The 15,672-nt window shown below is 37.1% G+C and overlaps 1 protein-coding gene across 1 annotated transcript in view; it reads right to left on the minus strand.

The window, feature by feature from the left end:
• LOC107722902 (fidgetin-like) overlaps positions 1 to 14,810 on the minus strand; it is a 76,414-nt gene extending 61,604 nt beyond the window's left edge. Inside the window, exon 1 of the mRNA XM_016531401.1 lies at positions 14,635 to 14,810. The gene's annotated coding sequence lies outside the window, so the exon portion shown is untranslated. The remainder of the gene's footprint in view (positions 1 to 14,634) is intronic.
• Positions 14,811 to 15,672: the final 862 nt, after the last annotated feature.

Below are 15,672 nucleotides of genomic sequence, written 5' to 3' on the forward strand. Positions count from 1 at the left end.
AACGGGGCGAAAAAGGAAGGGTGGGGGGTGCAGAAGATGGGGGGGGGGGTTTGTTCATACATCTTAAAAAATAAAACCGAGCCTAAGCCCAAGGGAATGATCATTATAATCCACTCCTGCTAGGCCTCTAAACACTAAACGTTCCACATATTAATCAACTAAAGCACAAAAGGGAAGTCTTTTGTTTAGTAGCAATTACACCACTGAAAATACAATTAAAAACAACTACAGTTTGATCTTGTTCTGCTTATAATATGCTTGATTTGATCTTCACGCTCATGTTAAGAGTGCTCACTTAAAAACTTGGATGTCTAAGCGGTGGACAGCTTAACGTTTGTGTCTTACCGCAGTATTAACATATACATTAGCATACAATACAATTTCTACAATTAAATTCATGAAATTTACATCTAGTCCATAATTATCTATGTTGAAGGGCATGAATGAAGGGCACTTCACACAATCCATGCCACCAGCAGATTCAGTGATGTCCTTTTATGCTAATTTGCAGGTTAATAATTTATGGGCGTTTCAGCAGATGCGCCGTTATTTTGCGGTTAATGTATACGCAATAGCATAAAATGATTGAAATAATCGATAAACATCAATACTTTGGGAAAGCTGAGAATGATAGCAATATATAATCAATTATATATGCTTACATTTATGCATTTGGCAGATGCTTTTATCCATTGCATTCAAGTTATACATTTACATTTTCAGTTCTGATTGTGCTATGCCTCCACTTTCCTAAAGTATTGATGCTTTGATGATAAAAAAAAAAAATAAATATATATATATATATTTCATGTAAATATATATTTTTCTTTTTCTCATATTCGTGTATGTTGTTAAGTGTCACAGCAACGCATGCGCGTAACCAGGTGTGAAACTCATAAGCATCAATATATAACATTGATAAAGTATAACAAAGAATTTTTATTTGGAGCGTGTGAGCCAATGAATCATGCAGGCATGTCCATTAAGAAAGTAAATAGGTCAATTTAGATCTCTCATTGACTTTAACAAGAAAATGCACACAGGTTTTGGAGCCAAAAATTAACAAATGGCGAGGCTGTCAGCCCTTCAGGGCACTAAATGCAGGGTAATGCCTATGAGAGAGAGGTAGGCCGTGAAAGGCTGGGGTGAGCCGGGGTCAGCGGTGAGCTGGTGAGCGCGACAGCTGAAAAACGCAGCTCTGCAGACTGCTGGGATGAGCTAATTACATTAGCACCCATCATTAGCACAGCCAGTCTGCCACCTCAGCAGCCAGTGCTCGTACAGCCCGGCTAAAGATGACCGGCCGCGCATTCTGGTGGCTTTACTACCTCAAACCCACTCCTAATGGAGATCCAGGACATGATGGACCTCTCCAGGCAGCTGTCCAGTCTGTTTAAGCGATCCAAGATTATGCAACAGCTCATTAAGTCAGTCTGCAGGGAATTGTTTTGTGAATGGCTGTTAGCGTTCCTAACCTATAAACACACAACTTGGTCACACTTTAGTTTGGGGACTAATTCCCACTATTAACTAAGACTTTTGCCTTAAAAGTCCCCCTGTAGTCAAAAATGTTATCCTTTAAAACTCATGTTTGATCATCAAAATGACAATTAAATGTTTTTTCTTGTGAAAATAATTTTCTCATGCCTTAAAATAGCTTGAATGCAACTCTACACCCTTGCCTCATTTACTATACGCGGATCTAAGAATACGCAAATTAGCCTCGCCTCCACTCAGTCACACACCAGCCAGCCATGAGCCAGCAGAACTATACATTTTATTACTGTTATTTTTATATTTTTTCTTTTGTTTTTAACTGTTAAGTGTCAATTATGAAGTTGCACTTATGGGGTTTTTTTTTTTTTGATGGATCCAAACCAAAATAATTTTTAGCAAAAGTAACAAAACATTTACAGCAAATGCTTAATGTTAAGTCTGGCTATTTATCTACTTACAGGTGAACAGGGTAAAATGTTTAACTAACAGAAATCACCATACTTTCCCCAGCTGACTAATCACAGTGAATTAAGATAATTGTTTTGTATTATAGGTTGTCTGAAAAGTAATATTTCATTAAATAATGCCTCATGTGCATATTTAAACATGCTAATGTGCATGAATTTCCAGAACAGAAATATAAACACTGAATAAAGCCAAGTTTGACAGTTTTCTATTTATTTTGTTGACAGAGTTAAAATGCTTTGGATTTCTCTTTTCATCACTCCATAAATCAGACAATAGTGTCAACAGCTGGGGAAAAAAACAGGCATAAATGTTAAATATATATCAGGTGAATGATACCTTAAAAACCTTCAGAAAATAGATAAAACTAGAAAATAATACTAAAGTTTGTTGTATGCAAGTGCTGCTGAAATGGAGATTTCTGGATCAGTGCAGGAGAAAAAAAAACTCTCAGCCTATATAAATATATAGATAATTTGTGTATAAATAATTTGCGTTGCATTTCCTGCAAAAACTATAACCAGGACATGAAAATGACTGATAGCATCATATAAGATTTTGTACAACCGCCCACCCTAAATCTTAACCCCCTAAAGCCAGCAAGCTTCGGTACGACTGCAATGCACAAACCAGTGTCCTTCCTAAGGCCTGACGCCTCAAACCTCCACAGCACTTTTCCCATCTGCGTCCGCTCCTGCCGGCAGGCCTCACACAGCTCCTCTCCGCCACACTCAAGGTTCCTCCTATCAATCCTTGGCACACCGCCAACCTGTCAGCCAGCCGCGCTCCGCCGAGGATGAATAGAGCGCCGGGAAGTTAGTGCGCAGAGAGCGCGCGGTCGGCACGATAGCTCACGTCTCCCCATGATCATCAGCCTAATTAAGATCTGACTGCTTTTATGTGATCTTTAGTAGTACATCAAAATATCAATTTGAGACAATTAGCTGCTGAACGTGATAACTCAATTCATCATTCCTGAAGGATTTTTTTCATTCTTCCCTTCACAGGCACAGAAGACGGGCGAAGGGGGAAAAAAGCAAAAAACGGGAAACAGCCAAAATATTGGCTCTCACATTCAAGTCGCTGAATGTTTTCTGCCATGCATATCAATGGACATGTTCTTTTTTTTCTCAGAGGCTAATTTCAAGACATTAATTACAATTTTATGTTCTCATTAGATGATATAATTCCCTCTCCAAGTCGAGCTTCAAATCTCCACTCGCCATGTTTTCCCCGGCTTAGGGGAAATTCACATGAATTTAAATGTCACGAAACATCAAATAAATGAATTAAAGAAAGGGATTTTAGCACCCTACAATAAAAGAAAGTGATGCCTATGAGAATGAACAGGGGAGGCTTTCCCGTCACGGCTGTAATAATAGGGACGAACCGCTTTTGTGCTTTACATCAGTTAAAACCCTCGGAAATTTTAGAGCAAGCAAATTCAAGGATATTACATATAATTTTTTATAAAAGACACTAAAAAACCTAATGCATTGTGTGTCGACTAAAGCCTTGGAGTGTGAGCATGCAGTCAACAGCAAACTTGTTGCATACGCAGCATCTCAGGCTAAACGGAAAGAAAAAAATAAAACGTTTGTCCTTTTTGCTTCAATTCAATGACAGTTTCTTTCTTAGTCATATTCATTTCTCTGTTTCTTATCTTTATGCATTTACAGACACTTCAGCAGGCATAGAAACCCTCTCTGAACACACAACAGAACGTCTTGAAGTGGGACTGAAATTGCTCGTCTCATTTCTCAAGGTTGTTCAATGATAAAGGATGTATTTCTCGGTTGGAAGAAAGGTGTGGACAATTCTTGTGTGCCCCTGCTATTCTAAGCCCGGGTGACATCAGTTTTTCCGTGACTTTGTGATTAACATTTATTCAAATGCACAATTTATACCGATCGCAGCAACAAAAATGCATCTAAGGACTTTGAATACCAAGCATCTGAGCAAATAAAGTGCCTTTCTTTAAAACGGCCAAGCTTTTATCACCAAAACAACTCTTGGCACCAAAACCACCAACCAGCCACCAATTCAGACCAAAACAAGACGTCAAAGCTACCTGCAACTCACAATACTTACGATGCATCAAAAGTAGGCTGCACTTCAAAACCAGAAAGTCTCGCATCAAAGGTCGGAGCAGAAAATAATTATTTTTGCACGTTAAATATTCAGAAAAGTGCAGATTGTCTTTCATGGCGAGGTGCAAGGTTCACTCTCAGCACGTCTCCGACTAAAGAAGAGAACGTGTCTTGTTCTGCAAAGCCCATTAAAAATCAAAAAGTTTAGTATGTCTAATTAAAATGTAAACAGAGTAATGAAGACATCAGTGATTTAAGGCGATGTCTCTCTCCTTGCCACTGGGGGTATGATAATTACTCAAGCAAATGTGGGAACGCAGGAGAATCTGCGCGCTGCCTAGATTAACAGTTCTGCTGCTAAAACTGGTTTTTCCCACCAGGGGATTGAGTGTTCGCAGCCAATCCCCAGCAGGCAGAGCACTGCCACTTCGCTTTATGTATCCAGACAGCTTTAGTGACCAGGGACGGCGAAAACAAAAGCTCCGACTCATTGTTTGAAATGGCAGAAAAAAGAAAGGACGAAAGCGTCGCTTATGTTCCGTTCTAATAATTCATATTGTTTGTTTGAAAGGCGGGTGCTGCATTAACTTGTACATGAAACACAAAAAGAGCTTTTGCATTTTTCCTCAGCTCTGTGGTGGGTTAAACTAAATATAGAGAAGCATGTTTGCATGGATTCTCTGAAATATACCTGAATTATGGCTGAGTGGGTTAATAGCTGCAGTGATTTTATTATAGTTTTAATAGTTTGTCTATCCCCAGCAGGCAGAGCACTGCCACTTCGCTTTATGTATCCAGACAGCTTTAGTGACCAGGGACGGCGAAAACAAAAGCTCCGACTCATTGTTTGAAATGGCAGAAAAAAGAAAGGACGAAAGCGTCGCTTATGTTCCGTTCTAATAATTCATATTGTTTGTTTGAAAGGCGGGTGCTGCATTAACTTGTACATGAAACACAAAAAGAGCTTTTGCATTTTTCTCAGCTCTGTGGTGGGTTAAACTAAATATAGAGAAGCATGTTTGCATGGATTCTCTGAAATATACCTGAATTATGGCTGAGTGGGTTAATAGCTGCAGTGATTTTATTATAGTTTTAATAGTTTGTCTCTGATTTAAATAACATTAGAGTAGGGCTGTGCAATTAATCGCATGCAACTGTCATGGAGCCGATTTGTTTGATTCAGTGAATCGAGTTCAGTGATTCAGTTCAAACTGTTCAATTCAGTGATTCAAACTCTGATTCAACAATTAACTATAATCCTTGGTGTTCATTCAGTAAAGAAAACACTGGTTATTTTAACTAGACTGGTTTCAAAGAACTGATTCAAAGTCTGACTCAACAATTCATTTGCAATTCTGTTTAATGTTTACAGAAGTGTTTTTCGTGGATTACATATTTTTGTAAAAATATATGATTATAAAAATGACAAAAATATAAGTGAACAGTAAAGAAACAGTAAAGAAAAATTGGTTGTTTTAACTGGATTTTTAATGCATTTTACTTTTGAAAATTCTTAATTTCACTTCAGTTCAGCTCAAACTGTTTCAATGAATCAATTATGACTTTGATTCAACAATTTATTGGTGATGATGCTTAATGTTCATAGAAGTCTTGTGGCATATTTATTGCTTTAAAATGTAAAGTTATACTGGTGTACATAAATTAAAATAGGCCTAATTAACTATCATCCTTCCTAGTGTTCATTCAGTAAAAAACTGTGGAAAAGCTTGATTATCTAGATCGTTCTTGCATTTAACTTCTGACATCAAACTACAACTTAAATGACTGAAATGAAGACTAAATAAATAAATCTCTTATAATCCATTGCAGGGCAAATGCATAAATATAAAAAAATCAAATTCCATCAAAAATGTAAGAAAATATTTTGAGATTTTTTTTAACTATATAACAGTCTAACCTGAACTCTACAAACAGAGAAATCATGCATTTCTCCCCCAAACCAATTCTGCTCTGAACAAAAGCAATGATCTTCTATAACAAAACAATATGTTTTATGTTATCATACATCCTTACAGAGTGAAACCTACTAAAACAGAGCTAACTGTCAACAGAATGTGATTTTGTTTTGTTTTGGTTGTTGTACCGAGCGAGTGTGTGTGTGTGTGTCTGTGTCTGAGAGAGCGGTGGCTGCCGACGTATCGTAATGAATGGGAGTCCGCTGGCGTCCTCACTGCTGACTGTCAATCATGGTTACGCAGCGGCGCTCCATTGATCAGATCACATCGCCGGCTAAGTACAGATCAAACCATCCTGACAAATGTTAAAAACAGCAAATTTACATGGAACCAACCAGCGTGACCCAGACGAAAGAGGAAAGACATTGAGACAAACACCTTTCAGTGTCTTTTCTTACACGATTATCAACTAAAAATAACCCACGGCGCGCTAAATGAATCAAATCAAGCATTCTGCAAATCAATACGTGTGGCGCGTTTAAGTCCTCATTTGTAGATTCGCCTCATGGAGAGGCCGATAAACTCGTGACAGATGAGGGCACTTCACCTCCATTCAGGTTTACGACGAACCGCCACATCTTTTACATCATCTAACAGTCTTTTTGTGTGTTATCTCAACATTTACCACCTTGAATTTTTTGCTTTGTGCTACGGTGCACAATAGAGAGAATCCCGGCCACGATCGACGCAATCATTACAAATGCATGAAGTACAACGAGCATTTAATAATGAAGTAACATAAGCAAACAAAAGGAAAATGCAATTCAGTACGTTTAAAGAATAATATATGGATGCATTCTTCTGGCACGACTCTGGAGGATAATTTCAGAGCCAACAGAAATCAGAGAAGGCCTACAGCACATGTGCATTTAAAAAAAAAACATACATCCCGTATGCTGTCAGTCACCACCAGGGAGGTAGAGAGAGGCCGACAGACAGAAAGTGTCTAAATGAGCCGGTGGAGAAGAGCGGGAGGGGGATGTCAAGGATTCATGGTCCTTCATCTTTGCAGTAGAGCAAACACATCTCTCAGTATAGCAACAGACAGCTGCAACCACTTCCAAATGCACTCTAACTTAGATCAGTGAAAGAATTGTCAGCGCACAGCGAATCATACGAAGATAACACAGCCAGCTGCCACGAGAGAGAGCCGGCGAGAGATAGATCCCTGCGTGGAAATGAAATTTGTTGCGTTTTGCCCGCGTCCGTCTCCCTTGGGGTCCTCCTCTGCGTTCGGATGAAAAGCACGCGAGACGACGCTTAACATATTTGCTTAAAGATGACAAGCCGCTACTGATTTCATTTGAGCCGGGCTTTTGTCTGAAACGGAGACAGGGGGTACCGAATAAGATTTGTTACACAGACTGACAAATGTATCCGTCTGTATGGATGAGTGTTTCATCAATTTGAAACGGTCCCCGAGATCCCCCAAGGTGCTCATCCGCCAGCGAGCCGAGTTAGTCTGAAGGTTCCCTTTAATTGTCACCATTAGATTGAGATAAAACCTGTCATTCTCATTTATACAAACAATCCCAGGAGGCCCGGGCCACTTACACGTCTAACGCACCGACGGCATCGTCTTCAGCCAACGCTGGGCTTCGACATCTCCGATACCGGGCAGTGTGATGCTACAGACTTTGCTCTACCGTAGTGTATATATGGACTATTTTACGTAATTTACACGAAGAAAAATTGCAATGCGAAAATATACAATGTGCAGCGGAGCTACTGATGTGCGCCACAGGTTTGTGTACACTGTAAAAAGTGAGTTTTCCAAGCCAAAACAAAGATTACAGGAATACATTTTACAAGAAAAACAATTTCAGTCATTTTGCTTCATAATTTCATGTTTAATTCAATGCCGAATTTAGCAATTTCTGTAAATACACCATTTTTTTCCCCAATGTATACTGTAATTGTAGCTCAACCAATTAGAATTTAGGGTCTGAAATATTTTTAGTATATAGTTTTAATTATTTAGATTTTTAGCTCAAGTGTTACAAGCGTTTTTACACTAATGCCAATATTAACATTGTTTTTATATTTTGTGTTCATGAACTTCTAAATAAGTTTTGTTTGTAACTTTCATTTCATTCAATAGATTATCCAAACATATGCATAACCACATGGCTATTTAATATATATTTTACTTTTTAGCATTTCAAGCAAAAATAACTATATTGTGATATATACAGTTACTGTGATCTAAAATTATTCATACCATGATATAGGCCTAAGCTTTTGGTCATATACCACCCACCCCTAACCTGTACACGACTTGCTAAAGATTCAAATACAGATTCAAAAATATGTTTCTTCGTCCTATGTTATTACTAGGGTCCTTTTAGGAACATTTCATGGTGAGTTTGTCTTATATTCATATACATACATACATATAAACATACATATACATTATATATATACATTATATATATATATATATACATTATATATATATATATATACTCCATATCACGCTATGATGAGTAATAGCTCACGATCCCAGTCTGATGCTTTGCTTCAAGAAGCTCAGCATGTCAAATACAGATCAATAGAACAACTCAATGTGAAAAGTGAATAGATGCAACTCACTCATCTGTTGTTTTTTTATTCATTTTGCTAAACTAACCAGTTCAGCTTGATTCTGGCTTATAGTAACTGACCTAGATAAATCAAGATCAAATGTTTTAGGTTATCTGTCAAATCCTTTTCACAGTGTACATTAGGGTTGTGACGGTGAGGACATTTTCCCACCGGTTAATCGACGTGTGACAACACTACCAGTATCACCGTGGGGGCGGGGGTGTTCCCTCTTTTCCTCGCTTTCCTTCACTTTTAAATAGCTTGTAAAAGTGGCATGCGCATTTTACTTTCACTTTCAAATAGTGGCAATTTGGCGAAAAGCAATTGTTTGTTTTTAGTTTGTTTGAATTTCCCCTCTTTTCCTCGCTTTCCTTCGAATAGATAGCCTATTTCCAGTTTTGTATATGTAATCATGTATAATATATAACCAAATGAATAAGAAACGTAGAATGTTTATTAGCAAAACGAGTAAGAAAGCTTGGAGGCACGGCATACACCTTGATGTCAAAATGGTGGGGGTGCCGCGGTGGGCAAGTGACATAACCGGTGTTTGCGGCTTAACAACGGTATCACCGTCAGCACCGTCTATCGCGGCAAGCCTAGTGTACATGATTGATGGTCTATTTAAAAACTACAGTGCATTTCACACACACCCTCCAAACGTTAATGGCCACACATGAATATGTAAAAGAGCAATTTGTAAACCAGCTGAACAGAAGGAAATTGAAATCTGCATATTGAAAAATATTATATTTACAACAGATATGACTGGTCATGTCAGATGTGAGAATTCAACTGTTTCCTTGATGAACAATGCTGCTGCTGTGCTGCTGCCCATATTAAAACATCAAACCAACAAGCAAGTCAACAACAACAAAAAATCTTGTTCCAACTGAATGCAAGTTTTTATGAATGTGTATTACAGCTATTGTATATTACAAAACATAAATAGGCCTGTTTTAGATGCATATATGTTTTATAGGCTATGCAGTGAATACAATGCTGCAAAAGATTTGCCTTCACTAGTACAAATGAATTTTAAAGTGCAAAAAACACTGAAATTGTAAAATATCATGTAAATATAAAAATTTAACAATAATAATGTACAGAACAATTGGGAAAAGCATTGAACATGTTTTAGATGCATTTTCACCGCATGCCACTTAGCACTGCACAATAAACTAATTTTTCTAATAGAAAAGCTGTCTAATTTTATAAATCTAGGCCTATCTATCTATCTATCTATCTATCTATCGTGTGCGTTTAGACGATGCAATGCACAATGCTGCAAAATATTTGCCTTTACTAGTGCAAATTGATTTTTAAAGTACAAAACCTCAAATAATGAGACTATTTAACAATGCATGTAAAATAATCACATAACAACTGAAAAAAAAAAAACGGTTCAACATGCCTTTAAGATGCATTTTCACTGCATGACAATATCGAAACTGCACAGTATGCTCATTTTTTCCCTAACAGAAAAGCAGTTTAATTCTAAATGTGTTTATACTGCATGCAACACATTTGTGCAAAAATTGCCAAAAAATAATTTAAAAACAATTAACTGTATCGTGCATGAAGCTAAATACAAATAATTATTCATTCAAATGTTACAAGAATACAAACTACTGAACATTAAAGCCAACACTACAACTATATATATTGTCAAAATATTGCTCGAATGTAAGCCTCAATCTAATTGCAAGCACGCATCTGCTAATTGCCGCATCAGCCGTGCGAATCAGAGCGTCTTCCATAGATCTGTGTATATAGCGATCCGCCTGTAGTCCTGTGCTAGAATGTCAACACCCGATACATCAAGCAAAGAGGGTGCTGAAAAGGGGAGGGGTCAGCATCTGTCATAACGCACACCACAAAACTCAACATGAGGTTTCATGTCAACCCTGCGGACTCACACGCGCAGCTACACATACACACACGCGGTCTCACGCAACCTGATGTGCCGTGCAATCAGGAGTGTGTGAAGCTGTCGTGTCGTTTAACATGCTCATAAAGCCCAGCCTGGGGTTAAATCAGGACCGAGTTAACGATAACAGCGCTTTCACACATCAACCGCCTGCTGCGCCCACAAGGAATCACTTCGAGGACATCACTTAGTCAAAACAGTATCATATTAAAAGCTTAAAGTAATACTTATTAATAACATTTACACTTCAAACTCGTATCTGCGAAGCTAAATCAGGTCACCGATGCCTGTTGTGTTAATATACCTCTGCTAACTAGTACATTACACATCTAATGGCTTATTAAACCTCATCGCAGGAAAGAAAAAACACATGCTCAATGTCCACTTTGATTAAAACACATCACAAAAAACACTCTACAGTAATGAAATCACTCAACATGTAGTGCATTTTTCTATTGATAGAGTTGAAGAGGCTTGGAAAACACACTTCAGTCTTCACCAGGCAATTTTAGTTGTGTTTTTAAATAACAAAATGCAAATGCAAGGGGTTTTCAGAAAATAACTACTAATGTTAGAAATAAAAAATGGATGAGAGATTGTGCTTTTTGTTTAGTTTAGTTGGTTGAGAGTGAGAACCAAATGTTTGAATATGAAAATGTAATTCATTTCAAACAAATCAACATGCAATTGTCTTTAAAAAAAAAAAAAAAAAATCATTAAAGGGACAGTTACCCAAAAAAGAAAATTCTGTCATCATTTACTTAGTCATGTTATTCCAGTGCTTTTTTGAAATTTTTATTTGGTTTTCTGTATAATCACTGGAACATTTAATTGAGATACTATAATTAATTAATTAATTAATTGTCCATTTTTGTCATTGTTATTAGTGTTTTTTTTTTTTTATATGACAGTTTGTATTCATTAGGGGCCAAGCACCGAAGGTGCGTAGGCACCTACTGTATCCGTTCTGCTAATTGCCGCATCAGCCGTGCGAATCAGAGCGTCTTCCATAGATCTGTGTATATAGCGATCCGCCTGTAGTCCTGTGCTAGAATGTCAACACCCGATACATCAAGCAAAGAGGGTGCTGAAAAGGGGAGGGGTCAGCATCTGTCATAACGCACACCACAAAACTCAACATGAGGTTTCATGTCAACCCTGCGGACTCACACGCGCAGCTACACATACACACATGCTCACGCCAACTGACATGCCATGCAATCAGGAGTGTGTGAAGCTGTCGTGTCGTTTAACATGCTCATAAAGCCCAGCCTGGGGTTAAATCAGGACCGAGTTAACGATAACAGCGCTTTCACACATCAACCGCCTGCTGCGCCCACAAGGAATCACTTCGAGGACATCACTTAGTCAAAACAGTATCATATTAAAAGCTTAAAGTAATACTTATTAATAACATTTACACTTCAAACTCGTATCTGCGAAGCTAAATCAGGTCACCGATGCCTGTTGTGTTAATATACCTCTGCTAACTAGTACATTACACATCTAATGGCTTATTAAACCTCATCGCAGGAAAGAAAAAACACATGCTCAATGTCCACTTTGATTAAAACACATCACAAAAAACACTCTACAGTAATGAAATCACTCAACATGTAGTGCATTTTTCTATTGATAGAGTTGAAGAGGCTTGGAAAACACACTTCAGTCTTCACCAGGCAATTTTAGTTGTGTTTTTAAATAACAAAATGCAAATGCAAGGGGTTTTCAGAAAATAACTACTAATGTTAGAAATAAAAAATGGATGAGAGATTGTGCTTTTTGTTTAGTTTAGTTGGTTGAGAGTGAGAACCAAATGTTTGAATATGAAAATGTAATTCATTTCAAACAAATCAACATGCAATTGTCTTTAAAAAAAAAAAAAAAAAAACATTAAAGGGACAGTTACCCAAAAAAGAAAATTCTGTCATCATTTACTTAGTCATGTTATTCCAGTGCTTTTTTGAAATTTTTATTTGGTTTTCTGTATAATCACTGGAACATTTAATTGAGATACTATAATTAATGTACTACAAGTTGGCGATGACAGTGGCGTAACCTTCAACAGATCAATTCCTGACCTCAACTTTCGAGTCTGACAACATCCGCAGGACTAAGACTCAGTGCTAAAGAAGGAAAGAAAAATCCACAAGTATGCAGAAGAAAGGACACATATAGAAAAATAGCAAAATGTGCATAATGCTGGGGCACACATCAAAAATTCATGCAAATGTGTGTTCAAGAACTACATAAAATGTAGTAATATACAACCCCACTGATGGATGAAGTCTAATATTAAGGCTGAAAAATGTATGCGGCCACATACAGTCATTCCTTCTGGTAACTTCTTTATGCCGGCTTAGCATTTGATACTAAAAAGTGAATATGTAAAGAGAGCAAATCTTACCTTTAAAATGACTTTAAACATTGTGTATTCAGATTGATTTAGTCTATTAAATAACATAATTGACTTGAAAAATAAAACAAGTCTTTGTATGAGTTACTACATAAAGTACATTTTAAGCTGTTTTGGGGTGTATTGCAAAAACAGGTTTTGAATAATGTGAATGTAAATCACTCCAGACTGAAGTTTTATGTAAATACAGTTATGCAAATACCAACAACAATTCCATGAACTGCTAATAAGCTCAAACCTAAAAGATTTTTATCGAAGTATAATCACGTTTATACAAATTCGAGACAAAACAACTATAGCCTAGAAAAACAAAATAAGGCGCTATCTGCAAATATAAAACAATAATTTTGATCAGAAAAAGGGCTCGGATATGACATAAGAGTATATAGTCAAATATTATAGTAAACATTAATGATTTAAAGACATATTATAATAAATATTTAAAGTCCTCGCATTTAATTGAAAGATAAGTTCACTTCGAGTCGCTAATAATCATTTTGACAGTAAGTTAACATTGTGTCAACTTAGTTCTGACAGACATCGGCGACTGAGGTAAACACATCGCACGCGACACTTATAATTACCGTGTCAATATATGCCAATTTACGCAACTTTTATTCAAAAACACATCAGTTAAATAAAGATATATACATTAGGAGTGCTTTATGCGACTTAAATTGCATAGTAATTCATTATTAACATACAATCTAACAGGTTACGTGAATATTATGCCTCTGTTCAAAGTCTAATACGCATCTCATGACTAAACAAAGCACACCGTGCACGTACAAGCACACTTTGCAAGAGTGTATGGCAAAATATAAACAATAAATCAACGTACCATGTACACTGGAGCTAGTGATCATCTTCTCAAAGGCGAAAACGGGAGAAAAGAAAACGTGAATTCCAACGCTTGCTTACAGCCACTTTTTCCTCTCAGCTATCGAATTACACTGTGAAAACCAGGGGCCTTTTCGTCAGGTATTCATTTAACCTACATGCATATAATTAAGAAGGCAAAACCAACAAAAGCTCTTGGACAACATGTGAGAGGAGGAGGAGAGAGAGAGGAGGAGAGAGAGGGAGAGCGATAGGAAGGAGGGGAAAAACACAACCACGACAGCGAGCTCATGTCAGTTTTTCTCCCAGGCTGAGGTAAAACCTCCCTGGGTTTAAAAGAAACGAAATTCTCGTCATGGACACATGCATCGCATGACTGTTTACTTAAAAAAAAAAAGAAAGAAAAAAAAACATCTCCTCTGCTTAAAAGTCAAGTATTTAAAAATGCATGACACGTGAAAAATAAAAGCTGCAAAAACTTTTCCAGACGATAATCGTGTATAATGCGCTTCGTGTGCAGCAGAAAGTTACTTTGTAAGAATTTCAACCCCACCCACTCTCACTTTCCAATGCAAAATCTAATACTGACATAATTAATCATAATCAACTATTACAGACCAACTTCATCCGCCCGAGCTTTAACATCCCGCTGCACGCGCGATCACATCCCGCATTAAAACACAGTCTGTGCATTTAGATACAGACAGCGCGAGCCCTTCAGTTCAGCCCGGTGATGCATGGACTGGACATGCGTTGCGATAAAGGCAGGCAGGCTCTCCTCTCCTGTAGTCCAGTTAAATTCCTAATCTCGGTGGTAATAGCCGGGTTAACTCTTACCTGTTAGTATGACAGGATAACCTCTCGGGTTAGAGCGGCATCGATCCGACGGGCTCGCTGATGAATGCTTGTGCGGGTTAAGCGACTTGAAACCATTCCAAGTTAGTGTGGGGAAGACTGACCACTGCCTCTGCCATGTTGGAATTTCAAACCCCAAACAGCTGCTCTAGAGAAGCACAGCGTGCCGCAGATTGCGCATGCGCGCTGCGGGAGAGCCAAATTCAAAGCAGCGCAGCGCGGTCGCTCGATTTGCCTAAACACTCTCGCTCTCTTGTCACTCTACACTTGACAGGAATCATTCATTTATGGGATGTTTTTGTCTTAGAAATAATGTCTAAATAACACACGAGGTAAAAATAAGTGAGTATGATATGTAATATTATTGATATGTAGGCTACTATAAAATATACCATACAAGAGCGAAAAAAATTGTTCAGTATGCACAGCGTACGATAATAGCGATAATTATATTTAACTAAATTTCAATAAAGTAGGCCTACAACAGACAGAACAAAGTCAAAGTGCATTCAGAACTACATTAATATAAATAAAAGAAAATACAGCCAAGGTTGGCTAATAATTATAGAAATAAATTTAATATTTGCATATCGCGAATGTAGCGATTGCTATTTCTGTGACGTCAGTGGCTATACCTTTAAGTGTAGGCTATATATATATATATATCATTGATGTGTATCAGATAGATAGATAGATAGATAGATAGATAGTATGGGATTTAATGAATTTGCTAAATAATAACGTTTTAATGAAAAAATATTTTTTTTCTATTTAAATGAATTTAATTTTATTATTTTTGCTTTTAATATTTTTTATTATTTTTAGATTATTCATATTATTATAATAATAATTACTATTATAATTAAATGTAAATGCAAATATTATTTATTAAACGTTTTATAAAAGTAAAAATGTCACACCCGACATGCAAGTTGTAAATATATTGCACAGCCTCTTGTACCTCATTGCCTAAATATACAATAAAATGTAAAAATTAGGAATTTATTAGTGCTGTTACTA

The sequence above is a fragment of the Sinocyclocheilus rhinocerous genome, unplaced genomic scaffold (assembly GCF_001515625.1).
Source record: "Sinocyclocheilus rhinocerous isolate Xijiao unplaced genomic scaffold, SAMN03320098_v1.1 scaffold934, whole genome shotgun sequence".
Classification (NCBI taxonomy): domain Eukaryota; kingdom Metazoa; phylum Chordata; class Actinopteri; order Cypriniformes; family Cyprinidae; genus Sinocyclocheilus; species Sinocyclocheilus rhinocerous.